This window comes from Heptranchias perlo, chromosome 2 (genome assembly GCF_035084215.1).
Source record: "Heptranchias perlo isolate sHepPer1 chromosome 2, sHepPer1.hap1, whole genome shotgun sequence".
Lineage (NCBI taxonomy): Eukaryota > Metazoa > Chordata > Chondrichthyes > Hexanchiformes > Hexanchidae > Heptranchias > Heptranchias perlo.
The window spans coordinates 75,147,281-75,174,484 of NC_090326.1; the positions used below are offsets into that span (position 1 = coordinate 75,147,281).

Below are 27,204 nucleotides of genomic sequence, written 5' to 3' on the forward strand. Positions count from 1 at the left end.
GGCATCTCCTACCAACTGCACCACTTGCCGCATCCACTGCTCCATGCACTACACCCCCCATCACCCACATGCCAACAAACTCTTTCAATCAATACTCAACTCTTCCAATCAGATACTTCCTCTCACCCTCACGCATTACCACTGTTGCAAGCACCATACCCAACATTCACAGGACACACACACACAGGCAGCTATTCAACCACGACAGGCACATAACCCAAACATCCTGCAGGATACTCACCAACATACATGCCGCTTTTTTGCGGAAGAAGGTGGCGTATAACAGGAGGCAGCAAGTGGCAGTGGCATTTAACTCCTCGAGCCTGTTCTGCCATTCAATGAGATCATGGGGTTGATCTGTGACCTAACTCCATACACCCGCCTGAACCAAAGTTATTAAGGGATATGGGGCTAACAAAAATCTATCAATCTCAGATTTAAAATTAACAATTGAGCTAGCATCAACTACCATTTGCAGAAGAGTGTTCCAAACTTCTACCACCCTTTGTGTGTAGAAGCATTTCCTAACTTCATTTCTGCAAGTCCTGACTCTAATTTTTAGGCTATGTCCCCTAGTCCTAGTATTCATTCAAAGGATGCCTTCAAAAACAGGTACAAATGCATCAGTAGCCAGAAGCAATAATCTAGCAACTAACCTGTAAATCCTGCATGGTTCCTTTAAATAGCCCTGATGGAGGGTCCTCCATGCCGTCTACGACCTGTTCAGCTGTACATGGTTAAGACAGTGCGTTAGCTGGAGTGTTGAGTTCCAAAATCGCATCTGTCCCTTTAAATCAGCATTGTGCACTGATCTAATGCACATTTTTCTTACTTTACATGGTACCGGCGGTCGTTATCTGTGCGTGAGCAAACGCCTTTACCAAGATGGCATCCGGCGCACGTCTCGCTAAAAGCGTGCACGCGCATTCCGGATGCCATTTGGGACCTTAGGAAGCTGTGTAGCGCCTAAAAAAACAGGCGCTACACAACTGAATTTATAGCCCACTATGTTAAGCTACATATAACACCTGTGTGAAGTACTGCTGGTTTGTAGGTCTGCACTTCTGGTTGGAGCAATCTGAAGTGGGAGCAATATGGAGTGATGAATTAAGAGTAGATTAGTAGTATACTGGTGCAACATTAAAGCATATTAGCTTAAGTTCCCTTAAGAATTGTGATAAAATGAGGCAGGTCTATCTTATTTCAGGTTTGTAAAGGTTCCTCTAATTCAGTGGCTATAAAGAGTTCTTTAAAATTCTAGCTAGTCAGAATCTTGTCTCAAGCTCAACTTGAAACAAATGTTGCAAGTTTCAATGCTTGTCTGCAAACCTGAGGAAACCTTTAAACAAATGTAGACTATGATTTGTTCAGCTTTGCATCTGACAGCCAGTTATTTTCAATTGTAGTTAATAGTTATTCAAATCTAGGGAGTTCTGGTAACTGTTTCTGCGGATATTTAAGGAGTTGTTGCAATTCAAATCAGAGCCAGCTTGGAACTTTCAAATGATACAGTTCAGATGAGCATAGCTCTAGCAGTCTTAAAAAAAGATACAAGAAACACTGCATACATAAAAGTTATCTACAAAAGAATAGCGTAACATTGGCTGCATGTGCCACAAATCTGTCATAACCTTCCTGTTGAATCTTGGCCTACACGTACACTGCTCCTTGAACAAATCTGGGCAAGTCCATCTTTGCCTCCATTTGCAGTTTTGAGGATCACAGTTCCCTCAAAGGGATTCTCTACTGTCCTAATTTGTAGGTGGCGAACAAAAAAAATGGCAATGTTGAGTCCATGATGTAAACCCTTTTCAGTTATTGAATTCGTCAAAAAAAAGAAAGCATCAAGAAAAACCTGTGGGTAAAAACTTTGGGGAAAAAAAAAGCAAAACCACACCCCTTTATCCCTTTAAATAACTTTGTATTCAAGAGTGCAGGCTAGTAGCTCTGCATGATTAATTTATATGGGCTAAATTATGAAATAATCTAATTTTGGCATAAATGGCAGAGAATAGTATGGGCATGAAACTGTCCAATCCACAGATAGGCATCCCTAGTCAACCAAAGGAGCTGAAGGCACATCTCTGCTGACATGCTGAAGAAGTTTCGGTGGGGTCTGTGGATCCGCCAATGTGGGTAACGATGGGTCTGGGCAACCTACCTCGGGTACAGGTAAAGAATCCTCCAAAATCCTTGTTGTCCAAAACTCCGAGGGTGAGGAATTTCAAAAAGAATACCCACCCTACCAGCAGGAGCTGTTCCATATTGCAGTGAAAGTCCACCGACTGGTAGATGGTAAAAAAAGAGAAAATGTTTTTTTTAAACTGAAGTCCAATGCAAAAAAAACCACTTAAACAAACAGAACAAAATGAAGCCAAAAAGATCATCAGAAACACTTACCATTTTATTGCAGACAGCTTTAACAAAAGCAGGAAGTACTTTCTGCTGCTGACATCTACATGTTCCTTTTAAGGCTGTTGCCCCATGTGTACTCCCCATCCAAACCAATGGAAAAGCAGGGGCACTTCCCCTATTAGCAGAGTTTTTGGAACTTTAATGAGTCTCATGCTGTGAAGCAGCAAGAGTCCCCTTCTCTCCCAGCATAGGCAGAAAACAAAACATGGGAGTGGATTTTTTAATCTCAATATTCTAAAACTTTCGCAAGTAAATTAGATTGATCTAATTCTTATCCACTATAGTACACAAGTTTTGAAATCACATTTACTTGGCATTGCAAATGCTTAAAGATCTATAATACTACAATGACTTCCGTCAGGAAGGGTATTTGGTTAGTGTTATTGAACAGAGCATTCTCATTTTAACACTTGTTTTATTAGTCTCACAGGAATACACACTACTTTTTAATGCGTAACACACCGCATATTAAAGTAAAATACTGAGTAACTCAATACCATACTAAACCAAATATATCAAGCATGTTTCATAGTGCATGATAGTGATTTGAACATTCTCCATGAATGGGGAGCCTGAATATAATTGCTGTGGACTGTATTGTATAATACAATGTATTAAGCAACTAAATGTGTAACGAAAAATGGAAACAAAAACAGAAAAAGAAAGTGCTTTACAAGAAACAGTTGAAAAATGTACAATTTTACAAATTTGCTCTCCCGGTGCGAAGCTTCGTCTGCCGGGAGCATATATTGAGAATTTGGATGCAGAGTTCGGCTGGCCCTGTAGGATTTCTGTCCACAAATGGATGGAAAATCTTGCAGGGCCTGATGACCTCCATTTCCAAATTCCCAATATGCAATCTTGATGGGCAACAGGAGATTTTCCAAAATTTACCCTATAGTCTTCATAATTTCCCTTACTAATTTTGTACAAGCCATTACAGAATGCAGCATTCTAAGGGGATAGAACTGAACATAGCAGCAAATCTACTGGATTGACCAGCAATATGATATTCTGCAGAGCTCATTTCTAAAATTTATGTTCCATTTGAGATATTGTAAGAAGTATGATTTTCAACATAACAATATAGGAATTCTAATCATATAAATTTTAAGGCCAGCTTGGAGCACAGCCACACAGAAGCATTTACAGCTTGAACTGCCAGATTAAGACAATGATTAGTAAAAGCATGCAAGTTTTTCTCCCCCAGTAACATCCTGGGGGACACCATTGACCAGAAACTTAACTGGACCAGCCATATAAATACTGTGGCTACAAGAGCAGGTCAGAGGCTGGGTATTCTGCGGCAAGTGACTCACCTCCTGACTCCCCAAAGCCTTTCTACCATCTACAAGGCACAAGTCAGGAGTGTGATGGAATACTCTCCACTTGCCTGGATGAGTGCAGCTCCAACAACATTCGAGAAGCTCGACACCATCCAGGATAAAGCAGCCCGCTTGATTGGCACCCCATCCACCTCCCTAAACATTCACTCCCTTCACCACCGGCGCACTGTGGCTGCAGTGTGTACCATCCACAGGATGCACTGCAGCAACTTGCCAAGGCTTCTTCCACAGCACCTCCCAAACCCATGACCTCTACCACCTAGAAGGACAAGGGCAGCAGGCATATGGGAACAACACCACCTGCACGTTCCCCTCCAAGTCACACACCATCCCGACTTGGAAATATATCGCCGTTCCTTCATCGTCGCTGGGTCAAAATCCTGGAACTCCCTTCCTAACAGCACTGTGGGAGAACCTTCACCACATGGACTGCAGCTCACCACCACCTTCTCAAGGGCAATTAGGGATGGGCAATAAATGCTGGCCTCGCCAGCGATGCCCACATCCCGTGAACGAATAAAAAAAAACAGCTTTGAGAGAAACCGCTCACATACTCATATCACAAGCAGAAATAGGCTCCAACGTTCCCTGGTAGTTCATGACCATCAGGGAAGTAATATAGGGAATTATATTTTACAATCCAATTCATTAATTCTAAAGCTTTGTTCCAACCAAGCAATTACCTAATCATTTCAACCGCTGCTTTAAAATAGAATACAGTGTAATGTAGAGCAAGCTTGTACCTGGTTTGTACTTGAACTCCATTGATCAGAAAATATACTTCTAAAGTTATGTACGTAACAAAATGGCACTTCCTTTTAACGGAAGAAACATGAAGTGGCAAACAGATTTTCACTTTGGTTATTTCCCTGGATAAGTAAAATTTGGATGCAACTCTAAGCAAAAACGGATGTATGTTGTGACTACCCTTTCACTCAACCCATGCGTTGAAAAAAGAATTAGTGGGACAAGTGTCTTGGATATAACAAATTTAAGGTCATACAAAACCATAAAATTTAAACACAATGACCAAGAAACTCGAGCGTCGGTGCAAAATGGGCAACGTATTGGAACGTGTGTCCAATGATGTAAGCGAGAGGCACATGCAAAATTGGACGTGTGCTTCATTTGAATATGATTTATGTGCTACCAGGGTTACTCACGCTGTTAATTGGTAGCTCACTGGTTGCGGGTGGGGGGGGGGGGGAAGAGAAATCGGGCGTTAGTGACACCATTTAAAGGCAGCCTGCATCTCTTAAAGGAGTGGTGCAACTGAATTTCAATGGAACGGTGGAAATGGCAGCAAGGGCCACTTTTCGCTGGAGGTCGTCATGGAGAAGGTCAATAGGAGGAAGGAGCTGCCTTTTCCTTCTGATGGCAGAAGCGTCCTCAGTCAAATTGCGAAGTACCAGTGGGCAGAGATGGCGGAGCAGATCAATGCAAGGAGCAATGCACCCAGAACATGGCCGCAATGCCCTTTAAAAATCATTAATCTCACCAGAACTGGGTTCCAGCATCTCCTCTGGCTTTCAAAGCATTAAGGAGACCATGGAACGGGGCTTCCAAAGCGTCATCTTACTCCTGGATTCTGTCCTCATGCAGAGCAGTGCGGGCACTGAGCGCATACACCATGGGATAGGCAAACGCTGTTCTCTCTCAAGGTGACAGCAAGCTTGCTCCCCTGCCAGTTTCTAAACCAGTGCCTGTGTTGGTTCCAGACAGCTAGCTGGGCCAGATTACCCAGGCCGCCGACTAGATAATGCAATCTGCTATTGGGTCCTCTAAGGCCAGAGTTCCTCGAGGTTGCCCACCATGGCTATTTCAAATGCCCTCAGTGGACTTTCGCAGCCTTCCACCTCCCATGTTCTTGCCAATTGGGAAGCACCTCATAGGAGCAACAGAATAGGAAAACAAGCACAGAACACAGGCAATAGGGGTTTGCACAGGTTGATATTTAGTTTTCAAATTGCAGTGAAGAATGTTGAAGTGAACCATAATTAAACTGTTTGCTGTTGTGCAGCAGTTTTGTGTTGATGTTGAAGGTTGGGGCATTCATCAGCTGGGTATAAAGAGTGGGTGCTTTGTGGAGGGGAGGGGATGATTCAGCAGAACCAACCATTTATTACTTGCTGACGCACTGCTCTGGCAGCATTGCTGCCTGTTGCTCTTCTTGTTCGTCCTCTGCTTCTTCCTCCTGAGGTGGCTGCAACGGTTACTCCCTTAGCAAGATAGAGTTGTGGAGAATGAAGCAGCCGATGATTCTGGAGACCCTCTCGGGACTGTACTGAAGAACCTCTCCAAACGTGTCCAGGCAATGGAACCTCTGCTTTAGAATGCCAATGGTGTACTCTATGGGAGCTCTGGTTGCACCATGGCTTTGATTGTGGCGCTCCTCCAGCTTCTGTGCTTGGGTTTCTGACAGAAGTCATGAGCCAGGTGGTCAGGAGATAGCCCTTGTTCCCAAGCAGCCAGCCTGACATACGACGGTCTGGGTGAAAAAGGGAGTGAATTAAAGACTGGTGCAGGACAAAGCATCATGACTACTGCCAGGAAACCAGGCACAGACTGCGTGATCCACTGCTTGTATTCACACATCAGCTGCACATTCAGAGAGTGGAAGCCCTTCTTATTGACGAATACTCTGCATGTACGGAGCACGCGGGGCAATGTGTGTCCAACTGATGATTCCCTGGACCTGTGGGAAGCCAGCAATTCGGACAAAGCCCAGAACTTTCTCCACTTGTTTGGCAGCTTCCATAGGAAAGGTGATGAAATGGTTCCACTTTTCCAAGAGTGCATAAGTCACCTGCCTTATAGATCAGGGCACTGCAAATTGACTTATATTGATGATGTCAACTGTTGCATCCTGAGGCATAGAAATGGAGGGCCACGGTGATCTTTAAAGATACAGGCAGTGCCTGTGTATGCCCTGCAGCTACAACAAGGGCCATAACTTAAATCCTCCCTGGTAAAGCGGAGACGCGGACCCACTGCTCCTCACTGAAATTGAGGCACAACATGTTGCCGTAGAAGGCCCGTGTGGTGAAAGGCCTCCTACACCTTACCAACCTTCATCCTCTTGTGCCAGCAGCTGCATATCTCGGCTGTCTTGCTTGTTGCCGCTCTTCCTCCTCCTGCTCCAGCCCCAATGAAAGACCCAGCCACACACCTATTTTTCAGCTATAAAGAGCTCAAACCCCTGCACAGGCAAAGTACCAAAGCTCCTGAAAGTCAGTTTCCACAAGTTTTTGAAACAACCAGCTCAGCCATAACATCCAAAAAAGGCCTCCAAGCCCACAAGTAGACAAAAACGACTATCCAGAGACTTAACAGAATTCAGCTGAGGATCCCTTCAAATATCGCTGATGTAGCTTGCCGACTGTTAAGGGCAGAATTTTAACTGTGAAAAACAGATGGGTTGGAAGCGGGTTGGTCACTAAAACCTTTCAAGGGGGCTGCGGGCCTCCATTTTGAAAGGTTTTGCAATTTCAACTCCTAGGAGCCAGGATTCCCGGGCCTCCTCCTTCTCGTCACGCGAAGGAGGTGAGAAGGCCCGAAACTTCAGGTAAGTGCCTTTCTAGCACAGCTTGTGAGCCCAGAGGAGCACGAGTGCTTCCCCCAGGCCCAACAAGCCTACCTGCAGTGACCCCCCAACCATCGCGGAACCCATTCCCCCGATCTCCGATCCCCCCCTGCAGTGATCGCAGACCCCAGTGATGACCCCCGATCCCCCCCGCAACGATCGTGGACCACCGAAATAATCCCCGATCCCCCCCAACGATCTTATCAAATGGCGGAGCAGGCATGAGGGGCTGAATGGCCTACTCCTGTTCCTATGTTCCTATGGACCACCGCGATGACCCTCGATCCTGACCCCCCCACCCCCCACCCCCCTCGGTGACTGACCCCCGCTCCCTCCCCCCATGACTGACTCCTCCGAAGACTGACATCCCCCCAGCCAGTGACCCCTATACCCATGCCCACTGCTCCATCCATACAATCAAAGACTTACCTTTTCATGTCCTCCCCATGGCTGGTCTCCCGTCCAACTGAGGCCAGCCTGTCAATCAGGCCGGCCAGTTGGACAGGAAAACGATAAAAAAAATAAAAAAAGACGTCCTTACGTCAAAATCGTACGGACATCCAGGAAACCTTGGGTTTCCCGTTCGCGCCCCCCGCCCCCTTCCCGGCTCTGGGTCAAAATCCTGGCCTTAGTATCTATGGCGGGGTTAAGAATCTGCGAATCCGGAGCTCCCGCAGTTCAATTTGGGAAAAGGGCCCTTCATCAGGCGAAAGACATTTATTTAAATATTTTAATTTGTACAGCGCTCCTTAGAGGCGCTCAAACCAATACGATGGTTGACGAACTTCATAGGGAGATCAAGTGTGGGCGGACCCAAAATTCATTCCCAATGCTCGTTTTTTTGTCCAAAAAATGGATGCAACATGGTAAAATTTCCAAAGAACAGCACCCCCGAATTTCCTCTTTTTTGCCGTAAAACACCACAATCTGGATGAGCAGCAATAGGAATCTGAACGGGACCTGGTTATATCGGGTCCTCACTCCTTCTTCCACCCAGTAAAATTTCTGTAATCACATAATAATGCCCACCCACATATGACAATGTATTTCCTGGTATTTGTGCCCTCGCAACACTGTGTGAAAGTGACACTTGTGCAACTCTGGTGTGCAGTGTTGTTAACAGCCTTGGGAGAGGGGGTGTGGACGATTTAATATTTAAAAGGACAGTTTTCTAAAAGCAAAGGATCGCAGACTATTTAAAAACAGACTACTTTTTAAAAATCAACAGGCAGAATACTCTGCAGCAAGGCGATGCAATGTGTTTCCTATTCTCCTCTCCACCTGAGGAGTCATCCCTAATGGTACAGGTGACCACCCGAAATATTTAAATGCCCCATATCCTGTAAAATGGGACAGGCCCAGCGTCAGAACAAGCGAATAGGTGGCAGTCTTCACAATCATACTTATGCTGACAGAGTGTGACCAGAGGAAATTCAGGGCCGGGGCCTTCCAGCATGCATTGCACCATGCTTATCAGACATGCCAGAGCTACCTGGGTCTCTGAGAGCCTGTCTAACATAAAACACAGACTCAGCATGGACGCAGTCACTGGACTATGTCATCTCCTGTAGCCAGACGTTATGCACAGTCAAACCATCTTCTTTAACACTTCTTTGGCAATGAAAAAAGACAATGACACGTAAGTTTTAGATATTTGAGTCCTCCCAAGCATGTAAAGGTAGTGAACCAGTATGCCATCCAGCACAGCACCAGTGAGGTCACAATGCCCTCTTTTGACAACCTTTAATTCAATTTAGCAAGGATCATCAGCAGCAACGGAAGGTGTGTAATCAATTTTATAACCTTAGTGGCTTTCCAAGAATGCAAGGCACAACTGATCAAGCCTAGGTTTTCTGATTGGGAACGAGACTGTGTGCAAATTTGCACCTGCCTGACACAGAGCGCTGACTCTGTGTGAATTTCCGGGTTCATGGTTAATTTAAAAAACAGTCTGAATGTGAGGTTACTATTGGTGACCAGACAACCACATGCTGCTGTTGATTTCAACGTTCTGCAGTAACTCCCCACCTACCTACTCACCCGTTCCCTTCCATCCCCCCACTCACCCACCCCCGCACCGCCTCGAGACTTCACGCTCCAATTTTAAAAAAATCTTAAAATCCATCTTTTCAAGGGCCAAAGGACTCAGTAACTTGTACTTAAATGCTTCCTGAACTTCTGTGAAGGCTTTTATTATAAAAGTTGCTTTTCATGTTTGCTCTTTTTTAAGCTCTTGTTCTAGAAATCTTTTAAATACTTCAATCACATTTGGCTTTCCAGTGATTTTCCAGCCAATATTCAGCTATTTTTATTTCAACATAAACATTCCCTACAGTTCTGATACAAAAAAATCTCAAAAGTAATAAGCAGAAAATGAAAAGTGCTTTTTTTTAGAAAAACTGAAAAATAAAAACAAAAACTACTTTACTAGCAAACTGAAAATTTAAAAGATTATTCAGAAAACGCCACCAGCCCCTTTGGTGAGTAAGCACCACCGTTAGGTTCACTCCAGATGGGCAAGTAAAGGACACTGAACAATCCTATCCTTATTTAAACACATTATAATACTGAAATTAAGCTTTTGCACATTTTTCTCAGAGTACTTTAGGCGAGCCTAAAATGGAAGCTGAAAGATAATCTGCCACAGGGATCCTGTAAAAGGGATTTTCCAGCACCTACTCGCACAGCTGGAAAATACATCCTATAGGGTAAATTTTATGAATGCATGGAGCACACTCAAAGTTTACTCCCAGGTATCTTTCAAAAGCTCCTGTGAAGCGCCTTGGGCGTTTTACTACATTAAAGGCGCTATATAAATGCAAGTTGTTGTTGTTTAAAAATAAAGAAAAGAAAAAACTTGCATTTATATAGCTCCTTTCGTGACCTCAGGATAACCCAAAGCGCTTTACAGCCAATGAAGTACTTCTCTTTGGTGTTTTTCTCAGATTTATAATGCCAGTTGAGTATTACAAGGGAAAGGCAGTGGTTGAATTTGATTAAAGTCCCATACTGATTTAATCAAATAGATAATGATAGACATTATGAACACAGTAAATAGACAACATGGTCAGACTCAAAATGAACTATGAAACAAAAGCCAAACATATCATAACCAACAATAAGAAAACCTCAAACAGTAAAAAAAAACTGCTTGGCAATTGTTCACAACTATTGCTTTCACTAAGGAATCAGTTCACTAGAGTAGTCCTAATTATTTTCCTCTATCAGTATGCAGAAGGAGCGGAGCATTGGGGACCAGGCCCAGTATAAAGGGAGTGGTACAAGAGCGGACCCAGCTCAGTATAAAGGGAGTGGCACGTGGGCAAATTCGGCCCAGTAAAAAGGGAGTGGAGCAAGAGCGGACCCAGCCCAGTATAAAGTGAGTGGCACGAGGGCGGACCCAGCCCAGTATAAAGGGAGTGGCACGAGGGTGGACCCAGCCCAGTATAAAGGGAGGGGCACGAGGGCGGACCCAGCCCAGTATAAAGGAAGGGGCACGAGGGCGGACCCAGCCCAGTTCAAAGGGAGCAGTGCAAGAGTGGACCCGGCCCAGTATAAAGGGAGGGGCACGAGGGCAGACACAACACAGTATAAAGGGAGCAACGAAAGAGCGGACCCGGCCCAGTATAAAGGGAGCAGCGCGAGAGCGGACCCAGCCCAGTATAAAGGGAGCGGCGCAAGAGCGGACCTGGCCCAGTACAAAGGGAGCAGCGCGAGAGTGGACCCAGCCCAGTACAAAGAGAGCGGCGCAGGAGGGGACCCGGCCCAGTATAAAGGGAACGGTGTGAGAGCAGACCAGGCTCAGTATAAAGGGAGCGGTATGAGAGCAAACCCGGCTCAGTATAAAGGGAGTAGCACGAGAGTGGACCTGGCCCAGTATAAAGGGAACGGTGTGAGAGCGGACCTGGCCCAGTATATAGGAAGCGGTGTGAGAGCGGACCTGGCCCAGTACCAAGAGGGAGTGGTGAGAGAGCGGACCCGGCCCAGTACCAAGAGGGAGTGGTGTGAGAGCGGACCTGGCCGAGTACCAAGAGGGAGTCGTGAGAGAGCGGACCTGGCCCAGTACCAAGAGGGAGTGGTGAGAGAGCGGACCTGGCCCAGTACCAAGAGGGAGCGGTGTGAGAGCGGACCTGGCCCAGTACCAAGAGGGAGTCGTGAGAGAGCGGACCCGGTCCAGTACCAAGAGGGAGCGGTGAGAGAGCGGATCCGGTCCAGCATCAAGAGGGAACGGTACGAGAGCGGACCTGGCCCAGTATATAGGAAGCGGTGAGAGCGCGGACCTGGCCCAGTACCAAGAGGGTGTGGTGAGAGAGCGGACCCAGTCCAGTACCAAGAGGGAGTGGTGAGAGAGCGGACCCAGTCCAGCATCAAGAGGGAGTGGTGAGAGAGCGGACCTGGCCCAGTATATAGGAAGCGGTGAGAGCGCGGACCGGGCCCAGTACCAAGAGGGTGTGGTGAGAGAGCGGACCTGGCCCAGTACCAAGAGGGTGTGGTGAGAGAGCGGACCTGGCCCAGTACCAAGAGGGAGCGGTGTGAGAGCGGACCTGGCCCAGTACCAAGAGGGTGTGGTGAGAGAGCGGACCTGGCCCAGTACCAAGAGGGTGTGGTGAGAGAGCGGACCTGGCCCAGTACCAAGAGGGTGTGGTGAGAGAGCGGACCCAGTCCAGTACCAAGAGGGAGCGGTGAGAGAGCGGACCCGGTCCAGCATCAAGAGGGAGCGGTGAGAGAGCGGACCTGGCCCAGTATATAGGAAGCGGTGAGAGAGCGGACCTGGCCCAGTATATAGGAAGCGGTGAGAGAGCGGACCCGGTCCAGTATATAGGAAGCGGTGAGAGAGCGGACCTGGCCCAGTATATAGGAAGCGGTGAGAGGGCGGACCTGGCCCAGTATATAGGAAGCGGTGAGAGAGCGGACCTGGCCCAGTATATAGGAAGCGGTGAGAGAGCGGACCTGGCCCAGTATATAGGAAGCGGTGAGAGAGCGGACCTGGCCCAGTATATAGGAAGCGGTGAGAGAGCGGACCTGGCCCAGTATATAGGAAGCGGTGAGAGAGCGGACCTGGCCCAGTATATAGGAAGCGGTGAGAGAGCGGACCCGGTCCAGTATATAGGAAGCGGTGAGAGAGCGGACCCGGTCCAGTATATAGGAAGCGGTGAGAGAGCGGACCTGGCCCAGTATATAGGAAGCGGTGAGAGAGCGGACCTGGCCCAGTATATAGGAAGCGGTGAGAGAGCGGACCTGGCCCAGTATATAGGAAGCGGTGAGAGAGCGGACCCGGTCCAGTATATAGGAAGCGGTGAGGGAGCGGACCCGGTCCAGTATATAGGAAGCGGTGAGGGAGCGGACCCGGTCCAGTATATAGGAAGCGGTGAGAGAGCGGACCTGGCCCAGTATATAGGAAGCGGTGAGAGGGCGGACCCGGTCCAGTATATAGGAAGCGGTGAGAGGGCGGACCTGGCCCAGTATATAGGAAGCGGTGAGGGAGCGGACCTGGCCCAGTATATAGGAAGCGGTGAGAGAGCGGACCTGGCCCAGTATATAGGAAGCGGTGAGAGAGCGGACCTGGCCCAGTATATAGGAAGCGGTGAGAGAGCGGACCTGGCCCAGTATATAGGAAGCGGTGAGAGAGCGGACCTGGCCCAGTATATAGGAAGCGGTGAGAGAGCGGACCTGGCCCAGTATATAGGAAGCGGTGAGAGAGCGGACCCGGTCCAGTATATAGGAAGCGGTGAGAGAGCGGACCCGGTCCAGTATATAGGAAGCGGTGAGAGAGCGGACCTGGCCCAGTACCAAGAGGGAGCGGCGCAAGGGATCAAAAAAATCAAGAAAAAGAATCAAAAGTGAGGACATAGCACAAGGAGGCACATCGAGGGTAAGTCAGTAAGTATTTAGATTATTGGTTAGTGTTCTTAGTGGTTAGTGTCTTTCGTGATTGGTTAGTGTTTTTAGTGGATAGTGGGGCTTTTTTCTCTAGAAAAGAGAAGACTGAGGGGTGACCTGATAGAGGTCTTTAAGATTATGAAAGGGTTTGGTAGGATAGACGTAGAGAAGTTGTTTCCATTTGCGAGGAGACCAGAACTAGGGGCCATAAATATAAGATAGTCCCTAATAAATCCAATAGGGAATTCAGGAGAAACTTCTTTTCCCAGAGAGTGGTTAGAAAGTGGAACTTGTTACCAGAAGGAGTAGTTGAGGCGACTAACATTGATGCATTTAAGGGGAAGCTAGATAAACACATGAGGGAGAAAGGAATAGAAGGATATGTTGATAGGATTAGTTGAAGTAGGGAGGGAGGAGGCTCGTGTGGAGCATAAACACCGGCATAGACCTGTTGGGCTGAATGGCCTGTTTCTGTGCTGTACATTCTATGTAATTCTATATCTTAAGTCATCCAAGGAGCTCTAGCTTTGGATGCCCTTCCTTTCCACCTCGTGTGAATGTGTCTACTCTAAACCTCAACCATCTCCTCCTTGAAGACCTCCTGTGGTTCAATTACTGTTTTGCCTATTATTTTTTGATTCCAATCCACCTGGGCAAGATCCCTTTTTAACTCACTGAAATTAGCCTTCCTCTAGTTAAGTATTTTCACATTTGATTGTTCCTTGTCCTTTTCCATAACTATTCTAAACCTAATGATATTATGATCACTGTTCCCCAAATGCTCCCCCACTGAAACATGCACCACTTGCCCCACTTCATTCCACAGAACTAGATCCAGCACTGCTTTATCCCTCGTTGGGTTGGAAACACACTGTGTAAGAAAGTTCTCTTGAATACATTTAAGGAATTCCTCCCCCTCTTTGCCCTTTACACCGTTACTGTCCCAGTCCTTATTGGAATAACTGAAGTCCCCCATTATCACCACTCTATAGCTCTTGCATCTTTCTGTAATTTGCCTGCAAATTTGCTCCTCTTTCTCCTTTCTACTATTTGATGGTTTATAGTATACACCCAGTAGCGTAATAGCTCCTCTATTGTTCCTTAATTCTAACCAAATAGATTCTGTCTTTGACCCCCTCAATTACATCATCCCTTTCCAGTGCTATGATAGTTTCTTTGATCAATACTGCCACTCTTCCCCCTCTTTTCTTTCCTTTCCTACCTTTCCTGAATATCTTGTAGCCAGGAATATTATATCCTCCCCTTCCTTGAGCCAGGTCTCTGTTATTGCCACTATATCATAGTTCCATGTGGCAACTTGAGCCTGCAGCTCACCAACCTTATTTACCTCGCTACTTGCATTTATGCAAATGCACTCCAAACTCATCTTATAGTGCCTCACATTTGCCCCCTGTCTGCTCCCTCCTACTTCTGAACTATTCTTTACTCTAGTGCTATTGGCCCCTCCCAGTTCTCGGTGCACCTTGTTTCTCCTCTTTACTATTTCATCCAGGTGCCTACCCCCCTGCCAAATTAGTTCAAACCCTCCCCCACAAACTAGTTAACCTTCCCACGAGGGCACAGGTCCCAGCTCTGTTGCGGTGCAACACATCCATCTTGAACAGATTCCTCTTGCCCCAGAATTGGTCCCAAACCCCCAGGAATCTGAAGCCCTCCCTCCTGCACCATTGCTCCAGCCACGCATTAACCTGTCTTATCCTACTATTCCTATATTCACTAGCGCATGGCACTGGAAGTAATCCAGAGATTAATACCTTTGAGGTCCTGCTTTTTAACTCCCTCCCTGAGACACATGGATCTCCTAAGGCTGCAGCAAACTAAGACTCAAGGGATTGTATTTAAAGGATGAACAAATGAGGAAGATTAATTGGAGGAAAAATTGGATAAGGGTCCGTTCTGGGCAATGGTAAACACCCCGTGCCCGACGGACTCAGGGCAGGCAAGACGCAAGTTTGGACCCAAGGGAGCGCTTACCTGCAATCAGTGTTCCTTTCCAAGCCTTGCACGTGGAATCAATGCAATTTGCACTTTCCACCACCAGAGGGAGCTCAATCTCTTAAAGGGAGGATGTTTCTTAGAAATCTTTTAAAGGTAGCTGGTACCTGTTATTTGCTGAAAATAACAGTCTACTGTCTGCATGGAGTCTGAACAGAGATCAGACATCGCACACCTAAAACACAGATGCAGATCCCATCCCTATGTTTACACACTGATGAATTATGTTCAAACATTGAATAAAGGTTGCGCACTGCTAAATCCCACATCCTCCAATCTGCACGCCAGACCTCACCAATCTGCTGATCTGAATTGGTACCAGGTCTGCGAGAGTGCATGCACCAAGGTTCTCTGCTGATGCACTAGAGACCTTGGGTGCAAGAGGTGGACAGAAGGAGACACATTCTATATCCGCAGTGGGGGCAGGAGGCCCTCTGGACATAGACTCAAAAGGCAGTGGGAGGCAGCGAGGGACGACGACAGTGCCAGGTGCACAGCATCATGAACATGGATGCAGTGCAGGAAGAAGTTCAAAGCTTTGACATGAATGGTCAAGGTGAGTGAGGTCAACTGTCAAGTGGCGTCTCCTACCAACTGCACCACGCACTACAGCCCCCATATACCAATAAACTCTTTCCATCAGTACTCAACTCTTCCAATCAGATGCTTCCTCTCACCCTTACACATTACCACTGTTTCAAGCCGCCCATCCACAATTCACAGGCCGCACACGCTGGCAGCTATTCAACCATGACAGGCACATCACCCAGGCACAAGTCCCGCTTTCTTGCAGGAGAAGGTGGCGCATATCAAGAGGCAGTAAGTGGCAGTGGCATTTAGCCCCTCGAGCCTGTTCCACCATTCAATGAGATCATGATGGACCTGTGACCTAACTCCATATACCCATCTTAGCCCCACATCCCTTAATACCCTTGGTTCACAGAAATCTATCAATCTCAGATTTAACATTCACAATTGAGCTAGCATCTACTGCCATCTGCAGAAGAGTGTTCCAAACGTCTCCCACCCTTTGCGTGTAGAAACATTTCCTAACTTCACTCCTGCACGTCCTGGCTCTAAATGTTAGGCTATGTCCCCGCGTCCTAGTATTGAAGTCTAGGAGACTTCCAAAAACAGTTACAAATGTCTTGGCAGCCAGAAGCAATAATCCAGCCATTAACCTGTAAATCCTGCTTGGTCCCCTTACATAGCACCAGTAGGGGGTCCTCCAGGCACTCCAAGACAAGTTCAGATGGTCGGGGTTAAAACTGTGCATTGAGTTGAGCGTTACGTCCCAAAATGGTGTCTATCACTTTAAATCAGCGTTGCACACTGATTGAAGCCACTTTCTCCCTAATTTACATGATTCCAGCGTTCGTTATCTGTGCCTGCGCAAACTCCTATACAAAGATGGCGTCTGCTGTATGTCACGCAGGAAACGTGCGTGCGCATCCAAGACGCTCTTGGATGTCGGGGAAACCATGTAGCGCCGAAACAACAGGGGCTACATGGCCCAATTTAGCGCCCTTCGTATTTTTCTTTGTCCACATGCGAACATACAAAGAAGTTCTCTCAATATATATTACAGTAGAAACATGAAAAGTTGACACACACCATATAACACTGTGTGCCATTTATAAAGGAACGGTATTCACATGTACCTTTCATGGAGCATACTGTACACTGGACAAATGAATATCAGTTCTTTTATTAGCAACACAGCACATCTTGTTCTTAAATTTCACCTTCTATGCTATGGTTGCCATGCAATTTACCAATATACAGTAGTTGACAAAAATATGCACACATAGTGCTGCACTCAGATTAGAGCGAATCTCTAAAAACTAGTAGTCAGGTACAAAAAATAATTCGAAAGGTTAATGGAATGGAATATTAGCTTTCATTTCAAGGGAGCTGGAATACAAAGGGGTAGAAGTTATGCTACGGTTGTATAAAGCGCTGATTAGACCGCATCTGAAGAACTGCGCTCAGTTCTGGGCATCACACCTCAGGAAGGATATATAGGGCTTGGAGGGGGTGCAGCCCATATTCACCAGAATGATACTGGGGTTAAAAGAGTTAAATTATGAGGTCAGGTTGCATAGACTTGGCTTGTATTCCTGTGAATATAGAAGATTTAGCGGTGATAAATTGAGGTGTTTAAGATGATTAAAGGATTTGATAGGGTAAATAGAGAGAAACTATTTTCTCTGGTGGGGAGATGAGAACAAGGGGGCATAACCTTAAAATTAGAGCTAGGCCATTCAGGAGTGATGTCAGGAAGCACTTCTTTACACAAAGGGTAGTGGAAATCTGGAACTCTCTTCCCCCAAAAAGCTGTTGAGACTAGGTCAATTGAAAATTTCAAAGCTGAGATTGATAGATTTTTGTTAGGCAAGGGTAGTAAGGGATTATGGAACCAAGGTGAGTAAATGGAGTTAAGACACAGATCAGCCATGATCTAACTGAATGGCAGAACAGACTCGAGGGGCTGAATGGCCTACTCCTGTTCCTATGTCGGTGTTTACCAAGGATATGCAGCAGCTGTAAGCCAAGTATAACATACAAGGACCAGAAACAAATCCAGCCATTATGAAAGTGGCTGAAGTACTTGTATTTACTGATAATTCAAATTGCTCTTTTAAATCAATTTAACTTCTACATTTGCTACCACCCCAGCTTACAAAGATCTGAGATAATTTGAAAAATATTTAAGTTGCATTAATTCTGAGTGCCAGAGAAAGAAAACATGATCTCTCCTCCTCCTCTTCTGCCCATGCGCTGGACAGAAAAAGTATGGCCAACATACATTGTGCCTATCCTGGCCTCAGACTTCCCAAATTTGGGGGCTCGGATAGTTGCATGACTTGGTCACACAAAGAATAGCAGCCAGGCCTGAAGATCCATGGGGAAGCTGCAAAAGGTAGCATCTCTTGCCCCCATAGACCCTCCGTCAGAGGAAGTCCCAGGCACAAGGCCTAATGCTATCTTCTTGAGGTGCCCCTCAAAATGGACACGCTTCTGTCACAAGAAGCGAAAGCTGAGGTGGAAGGGTATAGAATGCTGCCTGCCACCTCATTTCTAAGGCGGCCCTGGTCTTGTACCTCTTGTAAGCGGGTGGTTATAATCTGGAATGCACTGCCTGAGGGGGGTGGTGGAGGCAGACTCAATTGAGGCTTTCAAAAGGGAATTGGACAAGTACTTGAAAGGAAAAAATTTGCAGGGCTACGGGGAAAGGGCGGGGGAGTGGGATCAGCCGGAATGCTCTTGCAGAGAGCCGGCACAGGCTCAACAGGCCGAATGGTTATAGCACAGAAGGTAGCCATTCTATTTGTGCCAGTGAGCCCCCTCAGATTGAGGGGTTAGGGAAGGCTGGCAGAAAGGCCAGAAAGCTTGTGGTTGTTTTTGTTCTGGCAAGCAAACATTCATTTTCAGCACCAGTTAGAGAACAGCATTCAGCAGGCCACGAGGCCAGCAGTTATATTCCATTTTGCTCCTGTTTCCCTCAGCGCTAGGCCTTTGTAGTGGGCAAGCCTACACTGTGGCGGAGGGTGGAGTACACATATTCAGGTTAATTAGGGGCTATCTGCTGTTGCTCAGGTATGTGGCTGTACAGAAAACCTGTGAAGCAGTAATCATGGCTCTGCTTCCATAATTGAACACAAGAGAACTTTTCATTGGCGTCCTGATGCTCTAGATTGGCAACTGCTTTTGTTAGATCAACAAGGATAGTAAAGGAATGGTTTGTTTTTTCGACACTTTTTTTTTAAAAAGTGATACTCGTTTATTAGTAGGTTTTTCACCTGTTAAGTTGCAATGTTGCTGTTTTATTTAAGCCAGACGTGCAAGTGTAACATACATTTTGCATATGTGATACCAAGCACAACAGATATGTTAAACACAAGACTTTTATTATATGCATAAATACATACTATAGTTTAATAATAAACTAATAGGATTATGAATGCTCATCAATTACCTAGCATTCAGAGGACCAGAAGCACAGTACAACTGAAACTGACATATGACAGCGTATTTCAAGTATAACTATTTATAGGTCATGAGATAACTCTGTGATGTTTGCATAATTGCAGAGTATGATGAGGACCACTGAATCATTGTTGCCTCCCCAGAGTATTATAGAATTGTTTGTTTAAATACACAATACAAGGTTTCAAATAATAACTGAGAAAGACATTAGTAAGACAAAGACCAAAGTAATAGATTGGAATAAAGCTAATTTTGAGGGGATGAGAATGGAACTATGGAAGGTAAACTGGAAAACAACTTTGACAAAGAGATAGAACAACAGTGGATAATATTTAAAACGGTGATCAGTAGAGTTCAGGAGAAATATATTCCTCTAAAAAGAAAGAAGGTACGAGCCAATAATGAAACACCATGGATGAATAAAGAGACAAGGGTAAAATTAAAACTAAAGAAAAAGGCATACTCTAAGTACATAGACAGTAAAAGAGGATGACAAAAGGAATACGAAGAGATTAGGAAAGAAGTCAAAAAAACAATTAGGAAAGCAAAGAGGAACTACAGAAACTAAATTATCGAGGAATATAAATGGAAATAGTGAAGTATTCTACAGACATATAAATAACAAAAGAAGAATTAGAATAGGGATAGGGCCACTAAGGGATGCAGAAGATAAACTCACAGGTAATGACAGCGAAATGGCAGAAATATTGAATAGTTACTTTGCTTCAATATTTACCAGGGAGATTAACATGGTGGGCATGACATTAGAAGAAGAGATCAAAAAAGGCATAAAAACATTTTCAAGATAGAAAGGGGGGAGATAATTGATAAACTAATCAAACTTAGCGAGGATAAAACTCCTAGTCCGGATGGATTACAAGAAGTTGGAGATGATTTAGCATCTCCATTAGAGGAGATAGCAGAGGCACTATTACATATTTATAAAAATTCATTAGAAATGGGAATAGCGCCAGAGGACTGGCGGACAACTAATGTTATTCCTATATTTAAAAATGGAGATAGAACAAGTCCAGGGAACTATAGACCAATTAGCTTAACGTTGGTGATAGGAAAGATAATGGAATCTTTACTCAAAGATGTAATAGAAAAAATCTAGAAAATGAAAAATATAAGAGAGGATAATCAGCACGGATTTCAGAAAGGAATGTCATGCATGACCAACCTTATGGAATTCTTTGAAGAAGAACAGAAAGAGTAGACAAGGGGCAGGATTTTAAAAGGGAAAAACGGGTGGGTTGGGTTGGGGGGAGCAATCAAAATTGCTGTTTTTGGGAGCGGGAAGACATCCCGGCTGTAAATCGCACATTTTTGAATGAGACTCAGGCAAATCTGTGTGCGCGCGTACAGCAGTCACCAGGAAGTCCCGCCCCCACTTAAATCCAGTGGGCCGATAATTAAAGGAGCGAATGTACCTCATTGAGGTACTTAAGGTAGTTTATTTTTTGTGTATTGGACACTTAAAAAGATTTTAACATTACCTGGGTGGCTTTCCCACGGCTTCTGATTCACGCCTGGCAAAACCGGGCGGGAAGGGCCTGATCAGGCAAAAATAAACTAAATAAATTAAATAAAATTACATTTTCCATTGTAATTAAAGTAAATAAAGATAACTTAAAAACGATGTTGCCTGGACCCCCCCCATCCCCCCGATGCCTCCACTCTGATCCCAATGACCGATATCTCTGCTCTGATCTTTGTTCCCCCCCCCACATCCCCCCATCTCTATCCTAACTGCCAATGAAGTCCCTCTTTCTTTCCACCCCTCCCCCGCCCCCGGAATGCGCAGCTCCTGTTGGCAGCCAGCATGTCAATCAGGCTATCTGCCGGGTGCGAAACCCGGAAGAGGCTATGATTGGTCTCATTAGGGTTTGATCGATTGCGACCTGATTGCTTCAAAATGCAAGAAGACATTAATAAACTTGCTGAATGGGCATGTAATTGGCAAATGAATTTCAATATAGATAAGTGTGAGGTAGTGCATTTTGGTAGGAAGAATAAGGAGGCCATACACTACTTGGATAATAAGAGTCTAAATGAGATAAAGGTGCAAAGGGATCTTGAGTACAGACACACAAATCATTAAAAGTAGCGACGCAGGTTATTAAGGCCATAAAAAAGGCAAATCAAGCCCTGGGGTTCATTTGTAGAGGGACAAAATTGAAAAGCAGAGACGTTATGTTAAACTTGCATAGAACCTTAAACTTGTTAAACTTGTACAGAAAATGTGAAATGCGCTACCACGAGGAGCAGTTGAGGCAAATAGCATAGATGCTTTTAAGGGGAAACTAGATAAGCACATGATGGAAAAAGGAATAGAAGGGTTTGCTTATAGGGTTAGATGAAGTAGGGAGGGAGGAGGCTCATATGGAGCATAAAAGCTGGCATTGACCAGTTGGGCCGATAAAGAGAAATATTTTATTCCATATTCAATGATGACATTGCTGCAGGAGTTCCTCAGGGCAGTGTTCTAGGCCCAACCACCTTCAGCTGCTTCATCAATGACCTTCCCTCCATCATAAGGTCAGAAATGGGGATGTTCGCTGATGATTGCACAGTGTTCAGTTCCATTCGCAACCCCTCAGATAATGAAGCAGTCCGTGCCCGCGTGCAGCAAGACCTGGACAACATCCTGGCTTGGGCTCATAAGTGGCAAGTAACATTCGCGCCAGACAAGTGCCAGGCAATGACCATCTCCAACAAGAGACAGTCTAACCACCTCCCCTTGACATTCAATGGCATTACCATCGCCGACTCCCCCACCATCAACATCCTGGGGGTCACCATTGACCAGAAACTTAACTGGACCAGCCATATAAATACTGTGGCTACAAGAGCAGGTCAGAGGCTGGGTATTTTGTGGCGAGTGACTCACCTCCTGACTCCCCAAAACCTTTCCACCATCTACAAGGTACAAGTCAGGAGTGTGATGGAATACTCTCCACTTGCCTTGTCGAGTGCAGTTCCAACAACACTCAAGAAGCTCGACACCATCCAGCACAAAGTAGCCCGCTTGATTGGCATCCCATCCACCACCCTAAACATTCACTCTCTTCACCACCGACACACTGTGGCTGCAATGTGTACCATCCACAGGATGCACTGCAGCAACTTGCCAAGGCTTCTTCGACAGCACCTCCCAAACCCGCGACCTCCACCACCTAGAAGGACAAGGGCAGCAGGCACACGGGAACAACACTACCTGCACGTTCCCCTCTAAGTAACACACCATCCCGACTTGGAAATATATCGCCGTTCCTTCATCGTCGCTGGGTCAAAATCCTGGAACTCCCTACCTAACAGCACTGTGGGAGAACCTTCACCACACGGACTGCAGCGGTTCAAGGTGGCGGCTCACCACCACCTTCTCAAAGGCAATTAGGGATGGGCAATAAATGCTGGCCTTGCCAGCGACACACACATCCCATGAACGAATAAAAAAAAACCTTGGTTAGACCACACTTGGACTCCTGTGCACAGTTCTGGTTTCCATATTATAGAAAAGGATACAGATGCATTGGAAAGGGCGCAAAAAAGAATCACAAGGATGATACCAGAACTGAGAGGATATACTCATCAGGAAAGGGTGAACAAGCTGGGGCTCTTCTTTCTAGAAAAGAGAAGGCTGTGGGGTAACCTGATTAAGGTCTTTAAGATAATGAAAGGGTTTGATAGGGTAGATGTAGAGAAAATGCTTCCACTTGTGGGGGAGTCCAAAACTAGAGGTTAAAAATATAAAATGAGTCGCAAAAATGTGGAATGCGCTACCACAACGAGTAGTTGAAGCAAATAGCATAGATGAATTTAAGGAGAAACTAATAAGCACATGATGGAAAAAGGAATAGAAGGGTATGCTGATAGGGTTAGATGAAGTCGGGGGTCGGGCGAGGAGGCTCGTGTGGAGCATAAAAGCTGGCATAGACCAGTTGGGCCGATAAAGAGAAATATTTTGTTCCATATTCAATGATGAGGAAATTCATAGCAGTTGCATAAAGTCTCAATTCCAGGGTTAGTGGTTGGCAGCAAAACAATGTACTCACTTGAGTTAACCATTTGGTAAATTATTTTCCATTTTGACATTTCCTGTATTTCTAAGGTTTCTTGGGAAGATCAATACTTCCATTTTTCTTCCTGTTTTTATAAACAGCCTGTGAGCAATATCACCAAATAACTTGCCTAAAGTTGCTTCACTGCCAGAATTTCGCACTGAAAGTCAGGTCCTGGAACACAGGTGCATAGCACTCGTGACGTCACTACGCATGTTACATGTGCACATCAATGTGCGGGAAGATGCCAAAAATGTGACATCCCCTCTTCTCTGGATCTACTGGGAGCAGAAACAATTCTTGTTTTTGCAGGCAAGAAATCATTTTTACTGATCCACCAATCTGGAAAAAGAATTTATCCGTGGAAATTGTTTTAAAAAATTGTAAAATGTTCTCTATTCTCTCAATAACCAGATAGTTTGTGAACAACATCTGATCTAGTTGTAAACTAGTCATGAAACAAAGTCACAAAATAGCAGGTTAAATTGGTGTCTGATGATAGCGCAAGGCGATAGTGAATTGGTACTTCAATGGAAAAGAAAATCGGGCGGGGTATAAAATGGGCTACCTATTCTCCATCACCCATTTGCGCTACCACCAAAGATCAATTTCACCCCCATATTGTGGATACTAGTTGCTGGAATTAGATCAACAAGTTTTATTGTGTGCAGACATCTGTCAATGGGATTTCTTAGCTTCATGCATACACAAGAGGCCAAGAAACAAACTATCTGTCAATAAGCTTTGCAAACATAAATGCGTGACAATTGACAAATTAAATTATGTTCCACGTTTCCATAGAGTGACAGAGTTTATAGTCCTTTTTCCATTACCTGAAGGGGCTGCACCTCAACTTTTGGTTACCCTTCATATCCACGCTCCTCATCATTGGTCTCCAGGTGTGTAGAGGGACGATCAGGTTGGAGGACCTTCAGGTGGGTGTGCTCCCGGACTTGGTAAAATCTGCCATCCACACGTCCAGGATGTCTAGAATCACGGGGGAGAGTTGCTCCAACTGCTTGCCCTAATGCATGACCTTAGAACGAGATTACATGGTGTCCAATGGTTCACTGGAAATTTTCTGTGGCTCGGGGCACCGCAGGATATTGTCTATCTCATCGATGCTAAAAATAAAATTACTGTTTGATATTTGCATAATTTCAGTTGACTGGGTTACCTGCTTTGTTTTAGTGGTGTGGGTCGGGTGGGGGGGGGGGGGGGCGGGAGGGGGAGGGGAGGTGGAAAATGCTTATAATGATATTTGTTCTGGTGGCATTGGGCTAGCCAGATTCAAGGTAAACCACATATCAGAGATACATATAATATTTAAGCTGGCCATAGCTGCATATGACTGGAATTCCAACATTTTATTTCTAATACTTCAGGTATTAACATTAAAGCATTTTAAGGGCCTAATAGCTTGCTACTTTTGAACCTCCTCCCCATTGATTATAACAGTGACCTGACCCAAGAGCAGATTCTGTAATTTACCTAGAGTTAATTAATGCCCTTTGATAAATTTTTAGAATAAAAATGCCATATGTTTTTTTTTAAAACTGTGTTTAAGTTCGGAGATGCACAACTTGGTAAGAAAGCAGTTTTATCATTCACACATGATATGAAACGTGAACTTTATTACATTAATGTTAGCAAAGCAATTGAAATGCAGCTACAGCTTGCTAAGCATGCTTTTAATGTAATTTTCTGAAATATGATCAACTCAGACAGTTAATGCTGAAGTAGGCACTTAATGCAGGGAAAAGTGAAACAAACTACATACTGTAGTTTGGATCTGAGGTGGAACCGTATTGTACAGTCAAGTCTTAATGTTCTTGGAACAGTGTTTACAAAATTATATCTTTGCTTTGAGGTTTAAAATTGAGGTCTTGCTAACATTTAAAATACTACAAAGTTAGCAAGACAATTCACTAATGTTCCTGGCATATTTCACAAATACCAGAGCAGCCTGCTCTATGACATATGCTTTGGTGATTGAAATTCTGTGTTGTGTATGATATGAAATTTGAGGTGCATACTGTTGATTTTTTTTGTTTTAGCAGAAGAAAAGGCATGACGTCTCGCAAGATATCGCCTAATATGCTATAATTCTGCCTGAAGTTTTTTTTATTCGTTCGTGGGATGTGGACGTCGCTGGCAAGGCCAGCATTTATTGCCCATCCCTAATTGCCCTTGAGAAGGTGGTGGTGAGCCGTCTTCTTGAACCGCTGCAGTCCGTGTGGTGAAGGTTCTCCCACTGTTAGGAAGGGAGTTCCAGGATTTTGACCCAGCGACGATGAAGGAACGGCGATATATTTCCAAGTCGGGATGGTGCATGACTTGGAGGGGAACGTGCAGGTAGTGTCGTTCCCATGTGTCTGCTGTTCTTGTCCTTCTAGGTGGTAGAGGTCGCGGGTTTGGGAGGTGCTGTTGAAGAAGCCTTGGCGAGTTGCTGCAGTGCATCCTGTGGATGGTACACACTGCAGCCACAGTGCGCCGGTGGTCAAGGGAATGAATATTTAGGGTGATGGATGGGGTGCCAATCAAGCGGGCTGCTTTGTCCTGGATGGTGTCGAGCTTCTTGAGTGTTGTTGGAGCTGCACTCATCCAGACAAGTGGAGAGTATTCCATCACACTCCCGACTTGTGCCTTGTAGATGGTGGAAAGGCTTTGGGGAGCCAGGAGGTGAGTCACTCGCCACAGAATACCCAGCCTCAGATCTGCTTTTGTAGCCACAGTATTTATATGGCTGGTCCAGTTAAGTTTCTGGTCAATGGTGACCCCCAGGATGTTGATGGTGGGGGATTCGGCGATAGTAATGTCGTTGAATGTCATGGGGAGGTGGTTAGACTGTCTCTTGTTGGAGATGGTCATTGCCTGGCACTTGTCTGGCGCGAATGTTAATTGCCACTTATCAGCCCAAGCCCGGATGTTGTCCAGGTCTTGCTGCATGCGGGCACGGACTGCTTCATTATCTGAGGGGTTGCGAATGGAACTGAACACTGTGCAATCATCAGCGAACATCCCCATTTCTGACCTCATGATGGAGGGAAGGTCATTGATGAAGCAGCTGAAGATGGTTGGGCCTAGGATACAGATTTGATTTTTTGATCTAAATTAATAGTATTTTGAATAGTTCCATGGTAGCTGCAGAAAAAAAATGAAAAGATCACATATGCTCCAGATGAACGTCAACTGACCCTTTTAATGTCAAATGCTGCCATTGGCCTGAAATTATAGAGAATGAGTTAAATGGGAGGTTTCTTTCCCTCTCTCTTTTATTAACATGCTTTCGGTAGCACACAATTTTGTTCTGTACATTTTCTGCAAGATCAGGTACATTATAACTAATGCACAACTGAAGAGCTGATCAAAATGCACTTGAAATAATGTTGCTGAATAGCTTGTTAAATTGCTAACCATGCATTGTGAGCTCAACTGCCAAATTGGTTAACATGCCTCTAAAGTTTTGTGTTCTGATTGGCTCAGTAAAAGTATGAGAAACATAAGGGTCGATTTTAGCCCAGCCAGTCCGGGCAGGAAGTTAAGATTGAGGGGATCGTTAGCGCTGCGTTCCCGCCCCTCCCAACCATTTTAACTTGCCTGAACTCAACCATAGGAAGGCCATCCGCCCCAGAGAAGCAGGGGCCTAATTTCAATGACAAAGTCCCAATGACATCAACAGGATGTGCACGCTTTCTTAAACCGTGGGTCGGACTAAGCCCAGGTAAGTGAGGCCCAGGTACGAGGTTTTAATTTTTTTTTTAGAAAAAGGTTTCTTGTAGGCCAGGCAGAGCACTCCTGCTCCAGCTTCCATCCCACTCTCCCGATGATGGACTTCCAGACCGTACCCTCGCACCGCCCCAAAATCCTTACTCACTTCGTCGAGAAACTTTTTTGTGGGTCCACAATG

The 27,204-nt window shown here is 45.3% G+C and overlaps 2 protein-coding genes across 4 annotated transcripts in view; both read right to left on the reverse strand.

Moving 5' to 3' along the window:
* Positions 1 to 27,128, reverse strand: part of rpl15 (ribosomal protein L15) — a 499,976-nt gene extending 472,848 nt beyond the window's left edge. Inside the window, exon 1 of the mRNA XM_068003022.1 lies at positions 27,118 to 27,128. The gene's annotated coding sequence lies outside the window, so the exon portion shown is untranslated. The remainder of the gene's footprint in view (positions 1 to 27,117) is intronic.
* The window catches only part of LOC137340523 (ubiquitin-conjugating enzyme E2 E2), a 276,626-nt gene that overhangs the window by 207,470 nt on the left and 41,952 nt on the right, over positions 1 to 27,204 (reverse strand). The window lies entirely within an intron of this gene.